At 37.4% G+C, this 24900-nt stretch overlaps 1 protein-coding gene across 42 annotated transcripts in view; it reads left to right on the forward strand.

The window, feature by feature from the left end:
* The window catches only part of Ptprd (protein tyrosine phosphatase receptor type D), a 2293154-nt gene that overhangs the window by 258725 nt on the left and 2009529 nt on the right, over positions 1–24900 (forward strand). The gene's annotated exons all lie outside the window — the stretch shown is intronic.

A 24900-nucleotide genomic window follows, 5' to 3' on the forward strand; every position in this document is an offset into this window, starting at 1 on the left:
ACCTTCCTGTGGTTCTAAACTCAGCTTTGTAGGAGTCTCTGTCCTTACATTACTGGCCCAGCTGTTCAGGTCTCCATTTGTTTCCCACTCATCCTCAGTAACAAAATAATATATCACAATTTCCATGTTTCTTTGCATTTTCCTGGGTCCTCAAATTTTCATTCTTCAAACCATTTAAGACAAAAATTAAGAAGACAGAACAGGTTAGATTTTTTTTCTTGTACAAATGTGAAACAAGATTTTAGAAATCCTTAACATCACTGAAATGTTAGAATTGAAAATCTAGATGATTCTAGCATCTCTTAACCTGCTATTATTTCTTGGATAAATTATGGCTTTTGATCCTAGCCTAAAAAGTTAAAGGCTAAGAGTACCAGCTCAGATTGAATGCAATTCTGCTATTCAGCAACCTGTAATCACTTCATGTCTCTAACACATTTTTTTTTTATTTTTAGTGGTGAATAAGTGGTTCTGTTTGAACAAATCCATTCCTATTTCTATAGAGAAAGTTGCTGTGTGACTCTTAATCTCCATCAAAGTGTAATTGGGCACTGAAAGAAACAGATTGGTTATTGTTGACCGTGTGTTAGGAGCTGTATAGAGCCAGGGAAAGACATGATTCATTGATTTTAATCGTGTTCAATACTCAGTATTCGCATAAATGAATGGACACAGTAATTTAGACAATCTTGGATAACAGATGATTCAAACTAACTTACAATGGAGTTGATAATGCATCTTTTTCTGTAAAACATTTATCACAACTGTCTTTAATGCTTAATGTCTCATATATCAAAAAATTTAAAACTCTATGATGAATATGGTTTTATATATAGTGACTTCTCCCTTTGGCATCAGCTTAGTAAGCCTCCCTCTATATATCCATGCTCGATTGTCACCTCCTCAGAAATGAGACTTGTCTATTTTCCTCAAGATTATATCCATGTCTTTTATACTATCCTATTAGAACTATGTACTTTTTTTTCATATCAGTTTTCAGCATCTTATGAACCCAAAGAATCCTAATTACTCTTCAACCAGCCTATAAAATTGACACGGCCAAGTGCCGCCCCCTGCCTGCTCATCATTGTATCCCACCACACGTAATATCTTGTGAGCTCATCTGGAGTACACAATAACAATGTTTTTAATGAACAAATGTATGGATATGTGCATAGATGATTTATTATAAATTAGTTCTCTGCAATATCACTCAGAGTTTTTTACTGTCCTTCCTTGGACACTTGAAACACTACAGACTGTGCTGGCAAGTGCCAGCACTTTAGCCTAGGAAAATTACTTAATTTTTACCACCTCTGTTTAGCATAATCACAAATTTAGTTGCATAATTATTAATAAGCAAATTGAGACATAGAAAATTGAAATAATTACCTGTAGTTATGTCATATGAAACAATATAATGTAAGATTAGGTAGTATTCTGGATAACAGAATTCAGAATGTCTGTATTGAAGACAATATTTCAGTTGGTTCTGAGTGCTTCTTTTTAGTTATTCTGCATTTTAATAGTATTTTTGTTTTTGTAAACATATATTTAATTTTTATGATAATAAAACAATCTGTTGTATAATTGTTTATCTCAGAGCTTCCATGCAGCTGCCTTTTAAATAGTAAGACTCCTGCTGCAGCCACAGGAGTCCTTGAAATTTTCAGGACAAAGGCTCTTTGCATAAATGTATGCACTCAACCTGACTTTGCATACTTTTATTTAATAGCTTTAATTTTTCAGGTCTCAGATACATGAGCATCACATCTACTTCACTTCCACCCTTCTGTCTCCTCCTTGAACTTCTACTGTGTCTCCCTCCCAAATTCACCATCTCTTCTTTAATTATTATATTTATATGTATATGTAAATGGGTGTATGTGCACATATGTGTATATAGCCTACTGAGTCTATTTAGCTATGCTTATATGTACATGTGTCCAGGGCTATTGGACAAACAAGGTGAGTGCTTGACCTTGAAGGAAACTGATTTTCCTTCTCAGCATCCATTGAGCTCCTGTAGATCTTCCTCTAGAGGTGAAACTATGTGGAATTTCTACTGTTCCTGTTGGCATGTCAACTGTTGTTGTCATTCTTTCTGGTCTTTTTTAGGCAAAAATATTGAAAGTTCTTTGTTGCATTTCCCCTGTTATATCCTGGAGACACTACCTCATAACAGATATCCTAGACCTTTGGCTCTTAGAATGTTCTATCCCTTCTTTCATGATTTTCCTTTGGCCTTAGCTGTAAGGGTCATGTTAGGATTAGAGTCCCCATAGCCATTTATTGTTTTTTTTTTTTTTTTTTTTTTTTTTTTTTTTGGTTTTTCGAGACAGGGTTTCTCTGTGTAGCTTTGCGCCTTTCCTGGAACTCGCTTTGGAGACTAGGCTGGCCTCGAACTCACAGAGATCCGCCTGGCTCTGCCTCCCGAGGGCTGGGATTAAAGGCGTGTGCCACCACCGCCCGGCCATTTATTGTTTTTATGTTGGCATGTTGTGAAATTCTATGATATTCTTCATGTGCCAGGGAAAAACATTTTTGAGAAAGGGTGAGAGCTTCACTTATCTGTGGATATGTATAGATACTTAGAAAACAAATATTACATTGGTTTAGGAAACTGACAGTGGTAGGTTCACTTTATAATCTATGATCTCTCCAGCTACAAGTATGTGGCTAGGTTTACAGTGCCAGACATGAATACCCTCCTGTTGAGCAGACCTTAAGTGTGATGAGGTAGCTGCTGCTAACTGGTAAGATAAAGTGACACTGTTGTACTACTGTGGTTTTCTTGCCTGTTCAGTCATTGCTGTGGTTGACAAGCCTTACAGTCTTCTTTGGCAGGCAGATTTCATAGCAGCTTTGAAAATATAAGGAGACACTCCCAAGTCAATTCCAGATTGCTCAGTTCCTTCAAAGCCTGCGTACAAGTGTGTGGTGTCTTCAACAATAGGAACCTACCTTCAAATCCTGAGAGGCAATCAGGGCAATGGCAATAGCCTGTATTGTTTTGGGAGTTGCTTGGACTCACTTGATCAACAATAAAAAGAGTTTTCTCATGCCTGGTACTGGGATTTGTGTTAGATACTGTATGACCCTTTGGGAAACATTCCCATCCCAAGTGGTATAAATCCATTTAAAAATAAAATAATAATTACACACACGGACACACACACATATGTATGTATATATATATATGTATATATATATGTATATATAACAATTTTAGTTAAACATAAAATAATATGATTCCTTATATATTTTTCAAACTTCTTTACTGTCATGTATATTTCAACAATGACTTATAAATACTAATAAATCTTCTATGTCACATTTTTTCCCTGTATGATTCTATGGAGTTTGGGGAACAGCAAGTATATTCTATACTTCAACATAATATCTAAATGATAACAACTTGTCTCATTCCCACTGCCCCTTAGTCTTTTGTATTCAGAATTTAATCTGTTCCATAAGCTAATTTGATTTATCCACCAGCTTTAGCAAGTACCTCGAACACCTCTCTTTTCATTATTAAAAAAATGAATCTGAATGCTGAGTTGCATTGTAGCAGATTTGATTTACTCTCATCAAAACCACACTCTATTTTCCTTTCCTTCCCTTGTCTTCATTATAAAAAAGATGTACAAGTCTGTTCTCTGTGATACAGCCAACTTACAAGTACCCTCTAAGTAATAGATATCTCTTCCTTACTAACTACATCAAAATGTGCTAAAATGAGTAAAGAATTTGGATGACCATTTATCCAATGAAGATATAAAAATGGAGAATAAGTGCAAAATGAAGCTCACATAGTTATCTATTAGAGAACTGAATATCAAGCCCATAAAAACTGTAGACTCTAACAATTATCTACGAAGATGTGGGTAAACTAGAATTCTCATGCATCACTAATGGGAAAATGAATGATTTCCCCCATATTGGAAAAGAGCCTGGCATTTTCTCGAAATGTTAATTAATTATTGGGTTATCATTTGACCTGGAAAGTTCATGCCTACATACCCTCAAGAAATGAAAGCCCATGTCCAAAACACATGTCCACAATTGCTTGTAGCAGGTCTTCATTCATTTCTGTGGGTTTAGAGAAAATCCTTTCCCTTCATTTTCTGGTTTTTAGAAGCTGCCTTCTGTCTTCTGCTCATGACTCTATCTCCATCTCTTTGTTTATTTGTTTGTTTGTTTTAAACTTAGTGTATTTTACTGATTTTGGGGAATTTCATGTCATGCACCCTGATCCCACTCATATTCCAGCCCCTCCATATCTTCCCTTTACCCTTCCAGCGCCCTCCAAAAATAAAATAAAATAAAAATAAAATCATTAATTTAAAAAAAACAAAAAAATTGCTCCTCTGTCTTTCTAGTCTATCACCTCTTCATTTGTCTTAGTGGTACTGGAAGCTGTAGTGTGCCACAAAGTATACCCCTTTGCCCAAACAACTTTACTTACAAATGTTCATTTTAATGGGTGGTTGGTCTGGTTCAAGGACTCTGGCTCCTGGTATACCCTCAATACTGGACCCTCACCTCAACTCCTGTTAGATATCCTACTATTGCCCCCACTCATGGAGATCCTGCAGTTATGGTTTCCACATGACTATACATGCTCCCTTCACATGCTCCAGCAGGTCATAGACAAGGTATATGTTGGGGTGGGACAACTCAAAGCACTGGTTGTGGGCATGGATGGTAGCTGAATTGGCAAGTTAGGACCTTCCCTGGTACTACTGCTCTCGGGTGAGGGGCAGAGCCAACCCTCCTGTGCCTGTGGTGAGGAGTAAGACCTGTTCTCCTGAGTGTGTGTGTGTGTGTGTGTGTGTGTGTGTGTGTGTGTGTGTGTGTGTGTGTAAGCTCTCCCATGTATGGCGGGACCAGCTATCCTGTGAGGGCCAGGGCCAAGATTCCAGTGCAGCTGCCATCAGGGGGAGGACCAGGTCTCCCAGGGCCAATGAAGGGCAATGTTAGCTCAGCAGGCCCTTAGATTTCAACAGGCATGGTTCATATGGCCCCCAGTTGTAACATGGGCCACAGATTTCAACACAGACCCCAGCTGAATCAGGACCACAGACCCAGACATGGTTCTTGGCAACAACTCAGGCTCAGACATCATTATGGTCCTGCGTCACAGCTCAGGCCACTTAGAACAGTATGGCCCTGGCAGCAACATGGCCCTAGGACAAACACAGCACAGTCTCAGCTGACAGCCCAGACCCAGGGCATCCATGTGGCTTTTGATAGCAACATGGGCCCCAGCCATCAACATTGACCCAGGCTGTGGTAGGGCCACAGACCCAGACTTGGCTGTAGTCAGTAGTCCAGAACCAGACTTCTCCATGACTCCCAGTGGCAGTACAAGCAACACAGATCAGCCTGTTCCTCACCACTTTTGCTTCTTCACTTACTCCTGTCTCCACAACACATAAAATGGTCTGCTTCACTGTTCTCCATCATATACTTGCTCATCATATTAGTGCCCTCTCGTCCAGTACCTTGAGGTGGCCACTAGGTGCCAGATGGTCCTGTGGGTGTCTTCCACCTACAGCTGTCACCTCCTCTCCGTCTTAAATTCTTCCAACCATGACCTGTAGGTCTTTCATAATCACATCGCTCAGAAGTTTTCTTTTTCTCTTCTCTTTACCATTTGTAAGGAGCCTAGTAAATCTGCCAATAATTGGGTAATTGATAATAATTGCCAGCCACTCAAGACCAGCTGGTTAACAATATTAACTTCTGCAACCTTAATTTCCTTTTGCCACGAAACATAAGGTATTCTGTCCTATCTACCAACTCTGGAAATTAGGATGTGAACATCTTTGGAGAGCAATTATTCTGCACACCATTAATGAATATTATTTTGTCACTATAATCTCTAAATGTTTATTTTGAAATTAACTCAACATATACTACAAACTGAAAATGATCAATCTCAATTTCTGTGTATTTTAGTAGTCACAAATTAATTTTGAAATTAATAACCTATCCAGTTAGCACTGAAAATACTGAAAGGCATGAGAAAAATCCACACTATGTAATAGTTTTGTGATATCATTATGTGTTTGTGTTTGGTACATTATAGTAACTATTTAAAAATAAATGATGGTAGCATAGATTATAACATTAGCTGTAAATCTTTAGTTTTTTTTAAAAAAAATGTTTTACTATTATTTGAGTATTTGTGTGCATGTGTGTGGAAATGTATGAGTATGTATGTAGACACATGTCTTTGCATACCTACGAACACAGAGGATGGCTATCAGGAGACCATTCTCTTATTGAAATTTTAGGTGGATTCTAGGATTTGAACCCAGACCCTCAGGCCTGCACAACAGGCACTTTTACCTGCTAAGCCATCTCTTTGACCTGAAAAGTGTATTTTGAAGAACTGAAGTTAGTACTGTAAAATGTGTGAATGTGTGTGTTTGTGTGTGTGTGTGTGTGTGTGTGTGTGTGTGTGTGTGTGTGTATGTGTGTGTGTGTGCATGCGTGTGTGTGCATGCATGCATGTTTATTTTATGTGCATTCAGTCTAAATTCATCAATTTATTTTTTATACTTTGTATAGAGTAGAAATATTTTTAAAGCGAAAAGTTATGTACCACAAGCTATGTAGAAACATGCTAAGAGTTAGACATTTAACACTAAGTTGACAATTTTTATTTTGCATAATCTATTTGAGCAAGTGTATGAAGGGCTCAGAGAATGTCACCCACTTTGTAGTGGAAGAATTTCCATAAGCAGTGTGTGCAATATAGTGGGCAGAGCTTTAGCTTTTGCTGATGTTTACTTTCTCTGCTCTAAGACTTTTTATTCTGTATTGTACTTCTAGGCATTATTTCAGGCTAAAAATAAAATGGTGCTCTTAAAAATAAAGCTGAGAGCATTTCATGTTAAGAGAGTGGACCACTAATATAGCAGAATGGAAATACTATATATTTCAAGTTGGAATTTAAAAAAGGATTTATATTTTATTTTATTCTTTGAAATTATAGTACAATTACATTACTTATTCGATTTTCCCCCTAGTCCCTCACCTATACCACCCTCCACCCTTCTCATACTGATGGCCTCTATTACCTTAATTGTTTTTTACATACACACATGTGTATATATTCATAAATACAACATGCTCAGGCTGTATAGTTACTTTTATGTGTATGAGCTCAGTGCTGACCAACTGGTATTGAAAAACCAATTGGGAGTTTCTTTTCTGGAAAAAAAAAACCAATTTTTTTCTGTTCTCAACATTTACAATTTGCCTCTAGTTCTCTTTCTAGGGTTGAGGCCTCATGATTTGTCCCTGTGGTAAGTTAGGATGTAAGTTGGTGTCATTGTTGTTGAGGTCTTGTTTAGGCAGCCGTGTTGATGAGATTTCATGGGTTTAGCCTCTCTGACATTTCAAGAAATAATTTTTTTTAAAAAAATAAAGATTTACAGCTAATGTTATAATCTTACAGCAAACTTCCTGTTCTTCTGGCTCTTACAATCTTTCTGCCCCATCTTCAGCAATGATTCCTGAGCCTTCTTTGCAAGAATTATATTGTGGATGTATAAGTTGGGAGCCACATGGTCTCTGGTTCTCTGTATTTAATTGGTTATGGTTTTATGTAAAGGTCTCCATATAATGCAATTAGAAGTTTCTTTGATAAAGAGTGAGAACTACACTTATTGTGATTATTTGAGAGCAGTATGCCTTGAAGAAAAGGAAAATGTACTCACAGAAGCAAAGCTGACTTTACAGTAATGTACTGAAAAGGAGCGAAAATGGGATGCTGTTTTGCAGATGACATGATAGTATACATAAGTGACCCCAAAAATTCGACCAAGAAACTCAAACAGCTTATAAACACTTTCAGCAATGTAGCAGGATATAAGAATAACTAAAAAAAAAAATCAGTAGTCCTCTTGTATACAAGTCACAAACAGGCTGAGAAAGAAATCAGAGGTACATCACCCTTTAAAATACCCACAAAAGATATAAAATACTTTGGGATAACTTTAACTAAACAAATGAAGGACCTGTATAACAAGAACTTTAAGTCCCTTAAGAAAGAAATTGAAGAAGATGTCAGAAAATGGAAAGATCTCCCATGCTCATGGATAGGTAGGATTAACATAGTAAAAATGGCAATCTTACCAAAAGTAATCTACCAATTCAATGCAATCCCCATCAAAATCCCAACACAATTCTTCACAGATCTGGAAAGAACATTACTCAACTTCATATCGAAAAACAAAAAACCCAGGATAGTCAAAAGAATCCTGTACAATAAACAACCTCTGGAGGCATCATGATCCCTGACTTCAAGCTCTACTATAGAGCTACAGTAATAAAAACAGCTTGGTACTGGCATAAAAACCAACATGTGGACCAATGGAACCGAACTGAAGACCCTGACATTAATCCGCACACCGATGAACGTATGGTTTTCGACAAAGAAGCCAAAACTATACAATGTAGTGCTTCATTTCTAACCATGAAGTCTTGAGTGTTGATCCCAAGCACCATGCAAACATCCAAGTTCAGTGGTGTGCTCCTGGGATTACAGTTTCTCATAGACAGAGACGGGAGGATTTCTCAGACTAGTTGGCCAGCCCATCTAGCAAAATCCATGAGCTCCAAGTTCAGTAAGAGACTCTGTCTCAGAAATGAGGGTGGAGAATGATTAAAGAAGATCACCAAACCAATCTCTGCCCTCAGGAGACGCATTAGCCCTCACACATGAATAGTATATATTCCACAGGTATGTATATGTTCACATACATTCATAGAAAAATAAGGGATATGCAGAAAATATAAATAACAGAAAGCAAACAATAAAATGACACAGATAAATATGTAAAATGAGAATTTCCTGGACCTAATGAGATGAAAAGCAGATAGAGGGTTATGCAGTGTGAAGGATTATTGTAGGACAAAAAGAAGCATTTTTCTTTCCTCTATGTTCTAGAATTTGTCCTCTAGTGTTTATATTAATGACAGTAGAGTTATGTAGCTTCTAAAGACTGACTCCTCACAGCAACTCTTTAAACTATTGGTTAGATGCATAGATGTTGCTGAAATGCCTTGGGAGACCCTCCACTCTGCAGAGTTAGAGTAAAACTGTATCTTTTGCTTTTAGATCTAGCCTGTAACTCGTCTACTAATTTCCTTGAGTGACTGCACCACAATGACAAGAAAATTGCTCCTCAGGCTTGAGTTCCCAGCTTATTTACAGTCATGGGGATGCTCTCATTAGCTATGACACTTAACAATGTGGAAGAGTAATGGCTCTCCTACAATGCTTTTAAATTAACCTATTCAGACATGTTTTATTGTATATAGGTATATATTATATATACTGTACACACATATTAAAATTGAGAATAAAACCTTTAATAAAAGCACATATTATAATTTCCAAGTAATTTATTAAATGAATTAATAGTAGTGTAATTTTTATATGTAATCCTGTGTTTATTTTATAGTCATATTTTGTGCACTGGTTTTTATTTCTTTTGCATTCTGGTCAGGAAACTGATAAATTAATTCATTAATGAATTTTAAATATGACTTTTACCATTAACCAGATAATATACTCAGTCTAGGACACTTCAAAGTCAGTAAGACATTTATTTCCCTTTCAGAGAGCAAAAGTTATTGTTCTGAGCAGTATTAACTGTGTATGTTTAATTAGAATTTAGTTTCCTCAATTCTTACCTGTTTCTCCTCCCACCAACCCCTCTGATTACCTTCCCCACACACTCTTTCTCAATTCATGGCTTTTTTTAAATTTTAATTATATACATTTATTTAATTATACATAATAGAAGTCTAACCTACTAAATCCATTTAACATGGCTTGTGTGTACATATATTTTAGGGATAACAACGTGTTATTCCATAATCATTTAGAGGCTCATCCCTCCCTGTGTCAGCAGCCATTAATTGCCTGTAGTTCTTCATCTATTGTTGGGGCCCCTTGAGGCTCCTCCTTCATTTTAACATGGAAATTGATTTTGACATTGTTCAAGTCTTGCTTAGTCAGCCATATTCTTGAGGATTCATGGATCTGGCTTTCTTGATATATTTAGAAGACACGATCTTATAGTAGGTTTCCTTATCTGCCTCTTACATTCCTTCTGTCACCTCTTCCTCAGTGTCTTTTGAGTCCTAGGGGTAGGGATTGTGTTGTAAATGTAGTACTTGATGGTGGATTGCTCACATTCACTTGCTCTCTGCATTTTGACTAGTTGTGGCTTTCTCTATTGAAAAAAATTGGGGATGGATTGTGAGAGTTATAATAGTTATGGGAAAAAATATAAGTATTTGTAATGCAGCTAAGTAGTATGCTAGTTTAGTGAAGTGGCAGTTATAAGTTTTCCTCTAAGATCCATGACTTTACTCGCTTTGTTTGGTTATCTGGGTTTCCAGGACTAAGCATTATCATTTTCCTTCTGTTCGTCTGTTTTTAAGTCAAATCTGGCAGATGTTGTTTACTTCCAAGACAAACAGAACACTATTGGATCTTTAGGAATATGTTGCCATGCTGATCATTGTTGTGATTCATAATTGTCACAACTAGGTGAGAGCATTGGTTCATTTTCTTCCTCGGTAGTTTGCACACCACGTTAGGCTACTACAAAAGCTAGTCTTCTTTGATGAGGATTTCCAGTCAGTTCCAGCTCAGTTCATGAGTTCTGTCTCTGAATCTTTTGGTATCTTCATCAGTAAGGGCTTAACTTCAACTTATGGGAGGAATCCAGGGACAATAGTAGTTCCCTATATTGTTTTGGGTCTCTCTTAGACTTGCAAAACCAGCAAATCAAAAGACAATTTCTCAAGCCCATTACTGAGGTTTTGTTATATAGTGTATGACTCTCGGAGAGAACCTTATTAAATCAAGTTCTATAACTCCATTTAAGCTATATACATACACTTATATGTATTATATATAATTTAGGTGAATATAGAATAAAATCATCCTTTATAGCTTTTTCAAACATCCTCAGAGTGATATTTCCCCCTACTCTCCTTATTTATTAACTTCCTCCACCCTCCCCATTTAAAACAACTCCTCATTTTCCAATGTCTGTCTTCGTATTACTTGCATACTGCTGTGCTCCTCTCTAGTGCTCTACCTGGCACAGTCTAATTTCCCTTTCCCAATTTTTCAGGTACCCCAAATTATTTATTCACATCTGAAGATCTGTACCTAGGAACCATAGATGAGAAAACTTTAAACATTTGTCTTTCTGAGTCTTGATTTCTTAGTTTTCTAGCCCATCCATTTGCCTGCAAAATTCATGATTTCATTTTTTCATTATCACTGAATATTATTCCATTATGTATATACAGCACACTTTTCATTAGCAATCCCTTTGTTAAAAGACATCTAGGTTATTTCTATTTCCTAGTTGTTGTGAAGAGAACAGCAATGACAATGTCTGAGCAAGAAATATCTATGAGTAGAATATTGAGTCCTTTGGACATATGCCAAAGAGTAGTATGAATGTGCCAGTTTATAATTCCACCAAGAGAGGATGAGTGTTCCTCTTTCTATCATCCTTGCCAACATTTCTTAGTTGTTTTCTTCCTTCCCTTCCTCCTTCCTTCCTTCCTTCCTTCCTTCCTTCCTTCCTTCCTTCCTTCCTCCTTCCTTCCTTCCTTCCTTCCTTCCTTCCTTCCTTCCTTCCCTCCCTCCTTCCTTCCTTTCTTCTTTGTTTTGGTTAGTTTGTTTGGGATTATACTTTAGAGGGTAAGACACTATTATAGCATGGATATATTGAAGCAAATGACAGACATGACAGCATGGGTAGGAAGCTGAATGATCATATTTTGAAACATTAAAGACATGGCAGAGAGAAAGTAAACAAAACAAACAAACAAACAAAAAACCTGGAAGTTAGGTGAGACTCTGTAATCTCAGACCTGCCACCAGTGATGAGCCTCCTTCAATAAGACCATACCTCCTCAGCAATTGTCAGTTGTTTTCTTCATTTTAGCCATTCTGACTGGATTATGATAAAATCTCTAAGTTGTTTCAATTTGTATTTCCTTAGTTACTAAGGATGATGAATATTTTTTGAGATATTTAATAGCTATGATTTATTTCTTCCTTTGAAATCTGTTAACATCACAATTCACTTTTTAATTGGGTCACTTGTGTTTTTGATTCTTTGATATTTGAGTTTGTGGACATTAATACTCTGCCAAATGTGTAGCTGATTATCTCCCATTCTGTGGGCTTCCTCTTTGTTTGATTGATTGTTTCCTTAGTTGAATAGAAGCTTTTTAGTTTTATGAAGTCCCATTTGTCATAATTTGGCCTTACTTAATTCATGAGTAGATTGTGTCCAACTCAGAAATTTACTTCCTACACCTATCTATATCCTGAAGGTTTTCCTCTACCCCGGCTTTTCTTCTAGAAGTTCCAAGTGTTTCAGATTTCACATTAGGTCTTTGATCCATTTGAAGTGAATTCTTCTGCAATGTGATAGATATGGACCTTATTTCATTCTTCTGCATATGGACATCTGATTTCCTATAACTATTCATTGAAGATACTGTCTCTTTTCCACTGTATGTTTTTGGCATCTGTTTCAAAGATCAAGTGACTGTAATTATGTGTGCTCCCATTTGCATCTTCTACTATTTTGTTCCAGAGGTGTACATTATCTGTTTATGTGCTAATAACATACTGTTTTTATTGCTGTGGCTCTGTTTAGACTGGCTTGGTAGCCCACCGCCCCCAGCATTGTTCATTTTGTTCAGAATTGTGTTGTCTAACCATGGTCTCTGTGTTTCTATGTGTGTCTTAGGAAATCTTTCAGCTTCTATTGAATAAAGGATTGCACTGAATTTCTAATTGATTTTGATAAAATGGCTGTTTTCACAATATTGATTCTTGGACATGTGGGGTTTTCTGTTTCTGTTGTCTTCCTCAATCTCTTTCTTAAGCAATTTAACATTTTATTGCTGAGATCTTTCATTTCCTTGGGTAGGTTCATTCCCAGATATTTTTGAGGCTATTGTGACTAGGGATATGTTCCTAATCACCTTATGAGCATGTTTGGTTTTGGTGTAGAGAAATATTTTGATTCTTTTTTGTAAATTGATATTGTTCTTCTGCCACTCTGTGGAAGCCGTTGATCATTTCTAGTTTTCTAGTGATTTTTTTGTCATCTTTTACATATAATATCATATTACCTGCATATAGGGATAATTTGATTTATTCTTTCCTTTTGATTCCCTTTTCTCATTTTAATACTCTAGCTAGTATGTCAAGTAGTGTGTTGAAGAAGAATGGTGATACTGGACAGCCCTGTCTCATTCTCATTCTAATTTTAAAGGAATTGCTTCAAGCTTTTCTCCATTAATGATGATGTTGGCTGGGGGTATCTCTCATATAGCCTTTGTTGTGTTAAGATTTGTTCCCTCCATGCTTATTCTCTCTAGAATTTTTATCGTGATGGCATCTCTACATTTTGACATTAGTATCTTTCCTATTAAATAAAGTAGTTAGTTATACAGTTTCAAGTTTGATAACTTACTAAATTTGTTGTTTCTTTTTTTCATTGACATTTGTAAGAAAAAATGATACTATCTAAATATATACCTATGTGCAAATTGAGATGATCAGAAAATTTGGTAAATATTAATTATAACTATTTTGAATGTTGATGACTTTAAATTTATATAATAAGCATTCATTGAGCACTTGATGTCTGCCAGTCTGTTTACAAAGATTAGATAATCCTTATAAAGTACTTTCTTAAGCTGTACACAAAGCCCCACAAAAATAAAAATACTTTTTAAAACATATAGCCCCACACAACCATAACCATGTAATTTTTGACCAAAGATACCAGAAATCCTCATTTCAATAAAGACAATCTTTTCAACAAATGACAGTGAGAAAAGTGGATTATACTGAAGGAGAAGAAGCCACATTCCTATTTCTCACCTTGTACTTTGGTGAATGCTTTGTAGTTGATTCCAAATGGATCAAATGTCCTAAGGTGAGACGTGGAACTCTAAAACCTTTACAGGAAAATCTGGAGAAAGCCTTCAAGACATAGGCAAATTCATGATTTTTTTATATGACTCTGTGTCCTCAGGAAAAAAGGCTAATAACTGGTAAACAGGACCTTGTGAAGTTAAAATGGCCCTGCACAGCAGGGGAAACAGTGACCAGAATGCAGAGGCAGCCTGGAGATTGAGAGAAAATATTTGTTACCTATACATTTAACAGAGGATTTTATCTAGAAAATAAAGAAAAATAAAAGCTGAGACTCAGAGGCCGGCCCCCAGCTCCCATCTTGCTCCGGACTTCCCTTTTGGAATACTGGTTCTGGCCACCAGGCAGGTTCTCTGCTAGCCGCCCCGGGAAGGATCCCCTTCTCCAAGACCCCTGGCAGACCCTGCAGTCTCCACGCCCTGCCCCCACGCCCATCCGCCTGAGCCCCAAGCCTCTTCCTGAGACTTAGAGGCCGGCCCCCAGCTCCCATCTTGCTCCGGACGTCCCTTTTGGAACACTCGTGAGTACCCTTCCTTGCCCCAGACCCCATCCCTGGGCACCAGCCACTCCAGGGAAGACCTGCCCAACTCGGCCCCAGGTCCTGGCCACCGGGCAGGTTCCCTGCTAGCCCCACCGGGAAGGATCCCCTTCTCCAAGACCCCTGGCAGACCCTGCAGTCTCCACGCCCTGCACCCACGCCCATCCGCCTGAGCCCCAAGCCTCTTCCTGAGACTCAGAGGCCGGCCCCCAGCTCCCATCTTGCTCCGGACTTCCCTTTTGGAACACTGACTTCCCTTTTCAAACACTGGTCTGTCTGAACCAAGTGTGCGGATAAGGCCAAGAAGGAAACAACAAGGAGATGGGCAGACGTCAAGGCAGAAATATATACAACAAAATGAATAGCAATACAGCATCACCTGGCCCTAGCCCTCCTCCAACACCTAGACCTGAATATCAGAAATTGGAAGAAGCAGAAGAAAACAGCCTTATGAATGACATCATGAAGAAGCTAGAGGCTTGCGTAGAGGAAAAGACAAAAAAAATGTGAAGAACGCTGTAAACAACTAGAGGAAAGGGCAAACAAATTAGAAGAAATCAATAAAGTCCTGGAAGAAAACAATAAAATACTGAGAGAAAATCAAGAAAAATCAATGAAACAAATGAAGGAAACAGTCCAAGACCTGAAAAGGGAAATAGAAAAAATGAAGAAGACACAAACAGAGGGAATGCTGGAAATAGAAAATCTGAGAAAACGATTGGGAACTTCAGATGCAAGTATAATCAACAGAATGCAAGAGATGGAAGAGAGGATCTCTAGCGTTGAAGATACAGTAGAAGAAATACATTCATCAGTCAAAGAAAACACTAAAGCCAACAAAGTCATGAACCAAAATGTCCAAGAAATTTGGGACACCATGAAAAGACCAAACCTAAGAATAATAGGGGTCGAAGAAGGAGAAGAATACCAACTCAAGGGCACAGAAAATATATTCAACAAGATCATAGAAGAAAACTTTCCCAACTTAAAGAAGGAAATGCCTATGAAGATACAAGAAGCTTATAGAACACCAAACAGACTAGACCCCCAAAAAAAGTCCCCTCACCACATAATAGTTAAACAACTAAACGTACAGAATAAAGAAAGAATATTAAGAGCAGCAAAGGAAAAAGGCCAAGTGACATATAAAGGCAAACCCATCAGAATAACACCCGATTTCTCAATGGAGACTTTGAAAGCCAGAAGAACCTGGACAGATGTAATGCAGACACTAAGAGACCATGGATGTCAACCTAGACTAATATACCCAGCAAAACTTTCAATCACCATAGATGGAGTGAACAAGACATTCCATGACAAAGCCAGATTTAAACAATACTTATCCACAAACCCAGCCCTACAGAAAGCACTAGAAGGAAAATTCCAACCTAAGGAAGTCAGATGCACCCTCGAAAACACAGGCAACAGATAAAGCCACAGCAGTAAACCCCAACGTATAGAAGTACCCACACATCACCACCAAAAAATAACAGGAATGAACAATCACTGGTCATTAATTTCCCTCAATATCAATGGACTTAATTCACCTATAAAAAGACATAGGCTTACAGAATGGATACGAAAGCAGGACCCATCTTTCTGCTGCATACAAGAAACACATCTCAAATTCAAAGATAGACACTACCTAAAAATAAAAGGCTGGGAAAAGACTTTCCAATCAAACGGTCTTAAGAAACAAGCGGGTGCAGCCATCCTGATATCCAGCAAAATAGACTTCAAACTAAAATCAATCAAAAGAGATCAAGAAGGGCATTACATACTCATCACAGGAAAGATCCACCAAGATGAAGTCTCAATTCTGAATATTTATGCCCCAAACACAAGGGCACCCACATATGTAAAAGAAACATTACTAAAGCTTAAATCACATATAAAACCCCACACATTAATAGTGGGAGACCTCAACACCCCACTTTCACCACTGGACAGATCTCCCAAATTGAAACTTAACAGAGAAATAAAGGACTTAACTGATGTCATGACTCAAATGGACTTAATCGATATCTACAGAATATTCCATCCTAACAAAAAAGAATATACCTTCTTCTCAGCACCCCATGGAACCTTCTCTAAAATTGACCACATACTTGGCCACAAAACAAATCTAAACAGATACAAAACAATTGGAATAACCTCCTGTGTTCTATCAGACCACCATGGTCTAAAGTTGGATTTCAACAACAACAAAAACTACAGAAAACCTGCAATCTCATGGAAACTGAATAATACCCAACTGAATCACCAATGGGTTAAGGAAGAAATAAAGAAAGAAATTAAAGACTTCCTAGAGATCAATGAAAATGAAGACACCACATATCCAAATTTATGGGACACTATGAAAGCAGTACTAAGAGGGAAATTCATAGCACTAAATGCCCACATAAATAAGTTGGAGAAATCTCACACTAGAGACTTAACAGCATACCTGAAAGCTCTAGAACAAGAAGAAGCACAGTCTCCCAGGAAAAATAGACGCCAGGAAATTATCAAAGTGAGAGCTGAAATCAATAAAATAGAAACAAAGAGAACAATACAAAAAATTAATGAAACAAAGAGTTGGTTCTTTGAGAAAATCAACAAGATAGACAAGCCCTTATCCAAACTAACCAAAAGACAGAGAGAGAGCATCCAAATCAACAAAATCAGAAATGAAAAGGGGGACATAACAACAGACATTGAGGAAATCCAGAGAATCATCAGGTCATACTTCAAAAACCTCTATTCGACAAAACTGGAAAACCTAAAAGAAATGGATAACTTTCTGGATAGGTACCACATACCTAAGTTAAATCAAGACCAGATAAACTATTTAAATAGTCCAATAACCCCTAACGAAATAGAAACAGTCATTAAAAGTCTCCCAACCAAAAAAAGCCCAGGACCAGATGGTTTCAGCGCAGAATTCTACCAGATCTTCAAAGAAGAGTTAATACCAATACTCTCTAAATTGTTCCACACAATAGAAACAGAAGGAACATTACCAAACTCCTTCTACGAGGCTACAATTACCCTAATTCCTAAACCAAACAAGGATACAACAAAGAAAGAGAACTACAGACCGATCTCCCTCATGAACATTGATGCAAAAATACTCAATAAAATACTGGCAAACAGACTCCAAGAACACATCAAAACAATTATCCACCATGATCAAGTAGGATTCATCCCAGGGATGCAAGGGTGGTTCAACATACGAAAGTCCGTCAATGTAATACACCATATAAACAAACTCAAAGAAAAAAACCATATGATCATCTCACTGGATGCAGAAAAGGCATTTGACAAAATCCAACACCCCTTCATGATAAAGGTATTGGAGCGATCAGGAATACAGGGAACATACCTAAACATAATAAAGGCAATTTACAGCAAGCCAACAGCCAACATCAAATTAAATGGAGAGAAACTCAAAGCAATTCCACTAAAATCAGGAACGAGGCAAGGCTGTCCACTCTCCCCATACTTATTCAATATAGTACTTGAAGTTCTAGCCAGAGCAATAAGACAACATAAGGAGATTAAGGGGATACAAATTGGAAAGGAAGAAGTCAAGCTTTCCCTATTTGCAGATGACATGATAGTATACTTGAGCGACCCCAAAGATTCCACCAAGGAACTGATACAGCTTATAAACACCTTCAGCAACATAGCAGGATACAAGATCAACTCAAAAAAATCAGTAGCCCTCCTATATACAATGGACAAAGAAGCGGAGAAGGAAATCAGAGATACATCACCCTTTACTATAGCCACAAATGACATAAAATACCTTGGGGTAACACTAACCAAGCAAGTGAAGGACCTATATGACAAGAACTTTAAGTCCCTGAAAAAAGAAATTGAAGAAGATGTCAGAAAATGGAAAGATCTCCCATGCTCATGGATAGGCAGGACTAACATAGTAAAAATGGCAATCCTACCAAAAGCAATCTACAGATTCAATGCAATCCCCATCAAAATCCCAACACAATTCTTCACAGACCTGGAAAAAATAATACTCAACTTCATATGGAAAAACGAAAAACCCAGGATAGCCAAAGGAATCCTGTACAATAACACAACTTCTGGAGGCATCACGATCCCTGACTTCAAGCTCTACTCTAGAGCTACAGTAATAAAAACAGCTTGGTACTGGCATAAAAACCGACATGTGGACCAATGGAATCGAATTGAAGACCCTGACATTAATGCACACACCTATGAACATATAATTTTTGACAAAGAAGCCAAAAGTGCACAATGGAAAAAAGAAAGCATCTTCAACAAATGGTGCTGGCAAAACTGGATATCAACATGTAGAAGGCTGCAAATAGATCCATATCTATCACCGTGCACAAAACTTAAGTCCAAGTGGATCAAGGACCTCAACATAAATCCAGCTACTCTGAACCTGCTAGAAGAGAAAGTAGGAAGTAGTCTTGAACGCATTGGCATAGAAGACCACTTCCTAAATAGAACACCAGTAGCACAGACTCTGAGACAAACAATCAATCAATGGGACCTCTTGAAACTGAGAAGCTTTTGTAGAGCAAAGGATACGGTCAACAAGGCAAAGCGACAGCCTACAGAATGGGAAAAGATCTTCACCAACCCCACATCTGACAGAGGACTGATATCCAGAATATATAAGGAATTCAAGAAATTAGACATCAAAATGCCCAACAGTCCAATTAAGAAATGGGCTATAGAGCTAAACAGAGAATTCTCAACAGAGGAAACTCAAATGGCCGAAAGACATTTAAGGAATTGCTCAACATCCCTAATCATCAGGGAAATGCAAATCAAAACAACTCTGAGATACCACCTTACGCCTGTCAGAATGGCTAAGATCAAAAACACTGAAGACACCTTATGCTGGAGAGGATGTGGAGCTAGGGGAACTCTCCTCCACTGCTGGTGGGAATGCAAGCTTGTACAACCACTTTGGAAATCAATATGGCGCTTTCTTAGAAAATTGGGAATCAATCTCCCCCAAGATCCAGCTATACCACTCTTGGGCATATACCCAAGAAATGCTCAACCACACCATAAGAGCACTTGTTCAGTTATGTTCATATCAGCATTGTTTGTAATAGCCAGAACATGGAAACAACCCAGATGCCCTTCAACTGAAGAATGGATAAACAAAATGTGGTACATATACACAATGGAATACTACTCAGCAGAGAAAAACAATGGCATCATGAGGTTTACAGACAAATGGATGGATCTAGAAAAAATCATCCTGAGTGAGGTAACCCAGACTCAGAAAGACAAACATGGTATGTACTCACTCATAGCAAGATACTAGACATGAAACAAGGATGACTTGTCTGCTACTCACATCACCAGGGAGGCTACCTGGAAAACAGGACCCCAAGAAAGACACAGGGATCACCCAATGACAGAGAAATGGAATGAGATCTACATGAACAGCCTGGACATGAGTGGCGGTAATGAAAGGCGAGGGTTGAGGGAAAGAGAGCTTGGGGGAGCGGGAGATCCCAGCTGGATCAACAACAGAGAGGGAGAACAAGGAATAGGAGACCATGGTAAATGAAGACCACATGAGAATAGGAAGAAGCAAAGTGCTAGAGAGGCCCACAGAAATCCACAAAGATACCCACACAACAGACTGCTGGCAGTGGTCGAGAGACAGCCCGAACTGACCTACTCTGGTGATGGGATGGCCAAACACCCTAATTGTTGTGCTAGAAACCTCATCCAACTACTGAGGGATCTGGATGCAGAGATCCATGACTAGGCCCCGGGTGGATCTCTGGGAGTCCAATTAGCGAGAATGAGGAGGGTTTATATGAGCGAGAATTGTTGAGACCAAGGTTGGATAAAGCACAGGGACAAATAGCCAAATAAATGGAAACACATGAACTATGAACCAATGGCTGAGGGGTCCCCACTGGATCAGGCCCTCTGAATGGATGAGACAGTTGATTGGCTTGATCTGTTTGGGAGGCATCCAGGCAGTGGGACCAGATCTTGTGCTCATTGCATGAGTTGGCTGTTTGAAACCTGGGGCCTATGCAGGATTGTTTGGCTCGGCCTGGGAGGAGGGGACTAGACCTACCTGGACTGAGTCTACCAGGTTGACCTCAGTCTGTGGGGAAGGCTTTGCCCTGGAGGAGATGGGAATGGGGGGGGGGGGTTGGGGGGAAGGTGAGGGGGACGGGAGGGGGGAGAACAAGGGAATCCGTGGCTGATATGTAGAACTGAATTGTATTGCAAAATAAATTAATAAAAAAAAAAAAAAAAAAAAAAAAAAAAAAGAGTTGAAAACAGTGAAGACCTTGGAGTCTAGAGGAGAGAGCCAAACCATGAAAGATGTTAATTTGGACTAGAACAGTGTTTGAGTTAAAAACAGGAATGGTCACGTAACAAAAAATTGTTAGAGTAGCAGCTAAGCCCAGCCTATTGATGCAGGTCTGTGATCCTAAATATATATTGACAAAAGGCCACCACAAGAAGACCACTTGTACAAGATATTCCTGCAGAAAAGGTAGAAGACCAGCCTGGGTACTATAAGGAGACCTATCTCAAAATTTTTTAAGGGGGATTGGCATATAACTCATAAGTAGTATCTACAAGACTCCAGGCTCATCCTCAAATAGCAAATAAAACAATAAAAAACCAAAAAAAAAAAAAAAAAAAACCTTTCAAAAATAAACAAGAAAAAAATTTAATCAATAGATGGACTAGAGAAATGGCCATGGTTCTCAAGAAATGAAATGTTCATTTTCACTAGCCACCAGATAAGTGAAAATTAAACTCCATTTCATTTACCCGATGGAGTATTTTGCTGCTGTGAAAAGGAAATTGTGAAATTTACAGGCAAATGTAAAATGAAAAATATCATCCCGAGTAAGGTAACCCAGATCCAAAAGACAAATATTGTGTGATTTCCCTTGTATGTGGATGTTAGCTTTTAAGTCCTCAACATGTATGCTAAAATCCATGTAACCACAGAGATTTGGTATCAAGTAAGGGAGTGCAGGGGAGAATTTCTCAAGTGGGGAAAATAGAATATAAAGTTATAGAGAGACAATGAGGGGGTTAAATGGGAAGAGCAATGGAAGAGAGGGCTTAGGGTGAGAATATGTGGATGGACAATTCACTAAAGACCACTGGAAAACCATAAGGAAACCAACTACTGTAGATGCTTCCTGAAATATATATGTATATAAAAAAAAATCCAAATGGAGTCTCCTAATAGCAGGGGAGAGAGTGCTCCAACTAGACATCTTTTGCCACCATGTGTAACCTTCTGTTACATCTAGTTTAGCTATTGGGCAAAGGGCCCTATTGGTGGAAGTATTAAGGCAACTCCACATAGTTAAAAAGGAGGTTTATTTTGTGGGATAACTTACAAGTAAAGGGATAGGTTACAGGGTCTGAGAGAGGTGAGGAGCAGACAGTGGTGTTTTCTGGAGAACTCTGCTCAGCCTGCCTCCAGCGTCCAGGATCCAGGAACGAAGAGAGCTGGCACATCTGGATCTCAGGACTTAAGGGCTCCAATCTGGGTCCTGCCTCATAGGCATGACAGTTACCAGAAGCCTCCATGGGGGTCGTACTTCCAGGTCAAAGCTGGACCAGCTACCCACTACAGGGCCCAATGGAAAACCCTGAATAGCTTAAGTATAAGAGAACTCAGAGATACTTCTGTGACTATCTCAATTTTACATGTTGCTCAAGGTTATTAACATATGGGTCTTATTACTATTTTGGATGTTTTTTACCTTACTATAAATTTATTCAGAAATTTCTTTGGATGGTATAACATGCCATCATTTTGTCTTACATAAAATCTCTTCATGATGACTCTTAGAAATTAGATTACATTCCTTTTTATATCAGTTATAATGGCAGTCATGAAGACAATGAATGATCACAGAGGATGATTAGAATGAGCAGAAAAGGGAACACATGTTACTGTAATGCTGTTGGGGATAGAAGGACATATGTCCTGCTGGGTAGTGGGGATGGAAGTTAGTCCAAATGCAACAAGGCCAGCAAAACATAAGGCTCAGGAAATATAAATTATATTATCTGGTAAAATACATAAATGGGAATAATAAATGGGAAATTTACAGGTATTTAAAATGTGTGCTGAACATAAATATGAGACAGTGGAGAAGGCCAGTTTGAAGGATTTTTGTTTGTTTTGAAAAATAAACACATCATTTGTAAAAGATGTGAAGCTAGGTGTACTTACTGTCAAATAAGGTTTATTTCCTGTAATAATTGTCCCTGTGTTAGAATTACTCTTTTAATATAGTTATTACTTTACAAATACATGGATATGTATAAGTTAATACTCACATATATAATTTGGTAAAATAACCAAAGAATGTTTTCACCATTTATGGAAATGTTATCATGGTTATTGTACACACATGAGATAAAATACATTTTAATAAGTCAAAATGATGCATATCAATCAATTGTGATAATTATTATTTCAGTATTATTTTCATTATTGGTGTTTGGAGATCATTTTTCTAATTATTCATAAACTATATAATAACATTATGAACTAGTCACCCCAGAGAGGAAATACACCACTTCTCCTGATCATCAAACAAACATTTATTATATCTCAAGCAGATGACATGGCAATAAATGAATATATATTAGAGAAAAACACATGTTAAGTAGCTTTGAGTTTATAGTCAAAGATTGTTTTGTGTTTTAGCATATAAATTTCTAATATTCAATAAAAATTATGCTGAATTTATTGTATATAGAATACCAACCACACTGAACAGAGATTGCTAAAATTAATAATACAAAACATTATACATTAGAATAGTGCATTTCCATTTTTGAATATTAATTTTGATTTTGTCTTCCGATTATTCAAATTTTTAATGAAGTTCTGTTTTGTCATGTGTTCTAGTCTGGATATTAACTACTGCTATGTATTTTCTATTGCTGGAAATATTCAGCAATAAGAACAGTTCACTACCTTGTTTTCCTTTTCTATTTTTTGTTAATGAATCATTCTGTATTAAATGTATAGAAATGCTGATAGTCCGGTGGCAATTCTAAAATTTTACAATTGTTAGAATGATTCTTAGAAATTCATAGATGTCTTATTATCTTACAAAATTAAAATGGTTGTTATAAATGGATGAAAACAAACAATAGTACCTGTAAATGAAAAAGGCAAATTCAATGACGCAGTCATGATGTTGACAGGAATCAATATTAATGGATGGTTCCAGGATGAAATGCATGTGAAGTTCATACTAATTAGTTTATGAAACAGACTGGGACATCAGTTTGTTTGTGCCAGAGAGACTGCCTACTGTCAAGCAATCAAGCACAACCCACTTTAATTGCAATTTATTCCAAGAAGCACAATCTATTGATTCTAGCATACACTTATGTCACAGCAGTATCATTATTTGACTTTGTTTTAACAGCTTCAAAAGGTTAGAAACTTAAAGACCACTGTGCAAGAAGCCATTAAAAAGCTGAGTGGTTAGCACTCTGTGCCAGAACAACAGCCACTGTGTAGAGAATTTGATTCAGGACTGGGGAAATAATATTATTTATGTACTCAGTATGAACTAGTGTTTTCCTATAACAAATATTATTTAATAATTGCAAAGCAGAAACAAAAGCAGGAGGATAAATATAATTATCTGCCTTTTACAAGTAACCAGCTGCTTACAGATGTGATTTTTCCAGGACTGCACTAAAATGTAAAAAGTCTCTCTATCTGACTCCAAATCAAATTCTTATCATCTTGTATTAGATTTTTTACACTAAACATTCCAAGGTGTGGCAGTAATCTGGAAATGTTTTATTATGTTGAAATTGTTGTTACATAGTTTGTTCACATGAGCATTTTATCACATATGATTGCTAAACTATAAAACATCAATTTTAATCACTTTCATTTATTCCATGTTTTAACTTTTAAAGTTAAGGATATATTTTATTCTGTATGTATTAGAATGGTAGAATTCCATTAAGAAATTTACAGTTTTTAAAAGCAAATGTATTCAGAGTACCTAGTAAGAAAACTCTTGTAACTTCCAAGACTTTTCTGTTTAGAGAATACACAGATTAGATTTTGTGTTTCATGAACATGCAAACACACACATACACACACAAACACACACACACACACACACACACACACACACACACACACACACACACACACACACACACACATTCTGAGTAAGGCTAAGTAGCTAATTAGATACCATGGCTGCATGAAAACTTCTGTTAAAGTATAAGGTAGTGCTTGAGAGAGAATGGAAGATTATTTTTGTCTAATTCAGAGCTTTTTTACTTATAATGCTTTCATGTTTTGAATTTT

The sequence above is a fragment of the Peromyscus californicus genome, unplaced genomic scaffold (genome assembly GCF_007827085.1).
Source record: "Peromyscus californicus insignis strain IS unplaced genomic scaffold, ASM782708v3 Scaffold_5__1_contigs__length_169319896, whole genome shotgun sequence".
In the NCBI taxonomy this organism is placed as follows: Eukaryota; Metazoa; Chordata; class Mammalia; order Rodentia; family Cricetidae; genus Peromyscus; species Peromyscus californicus.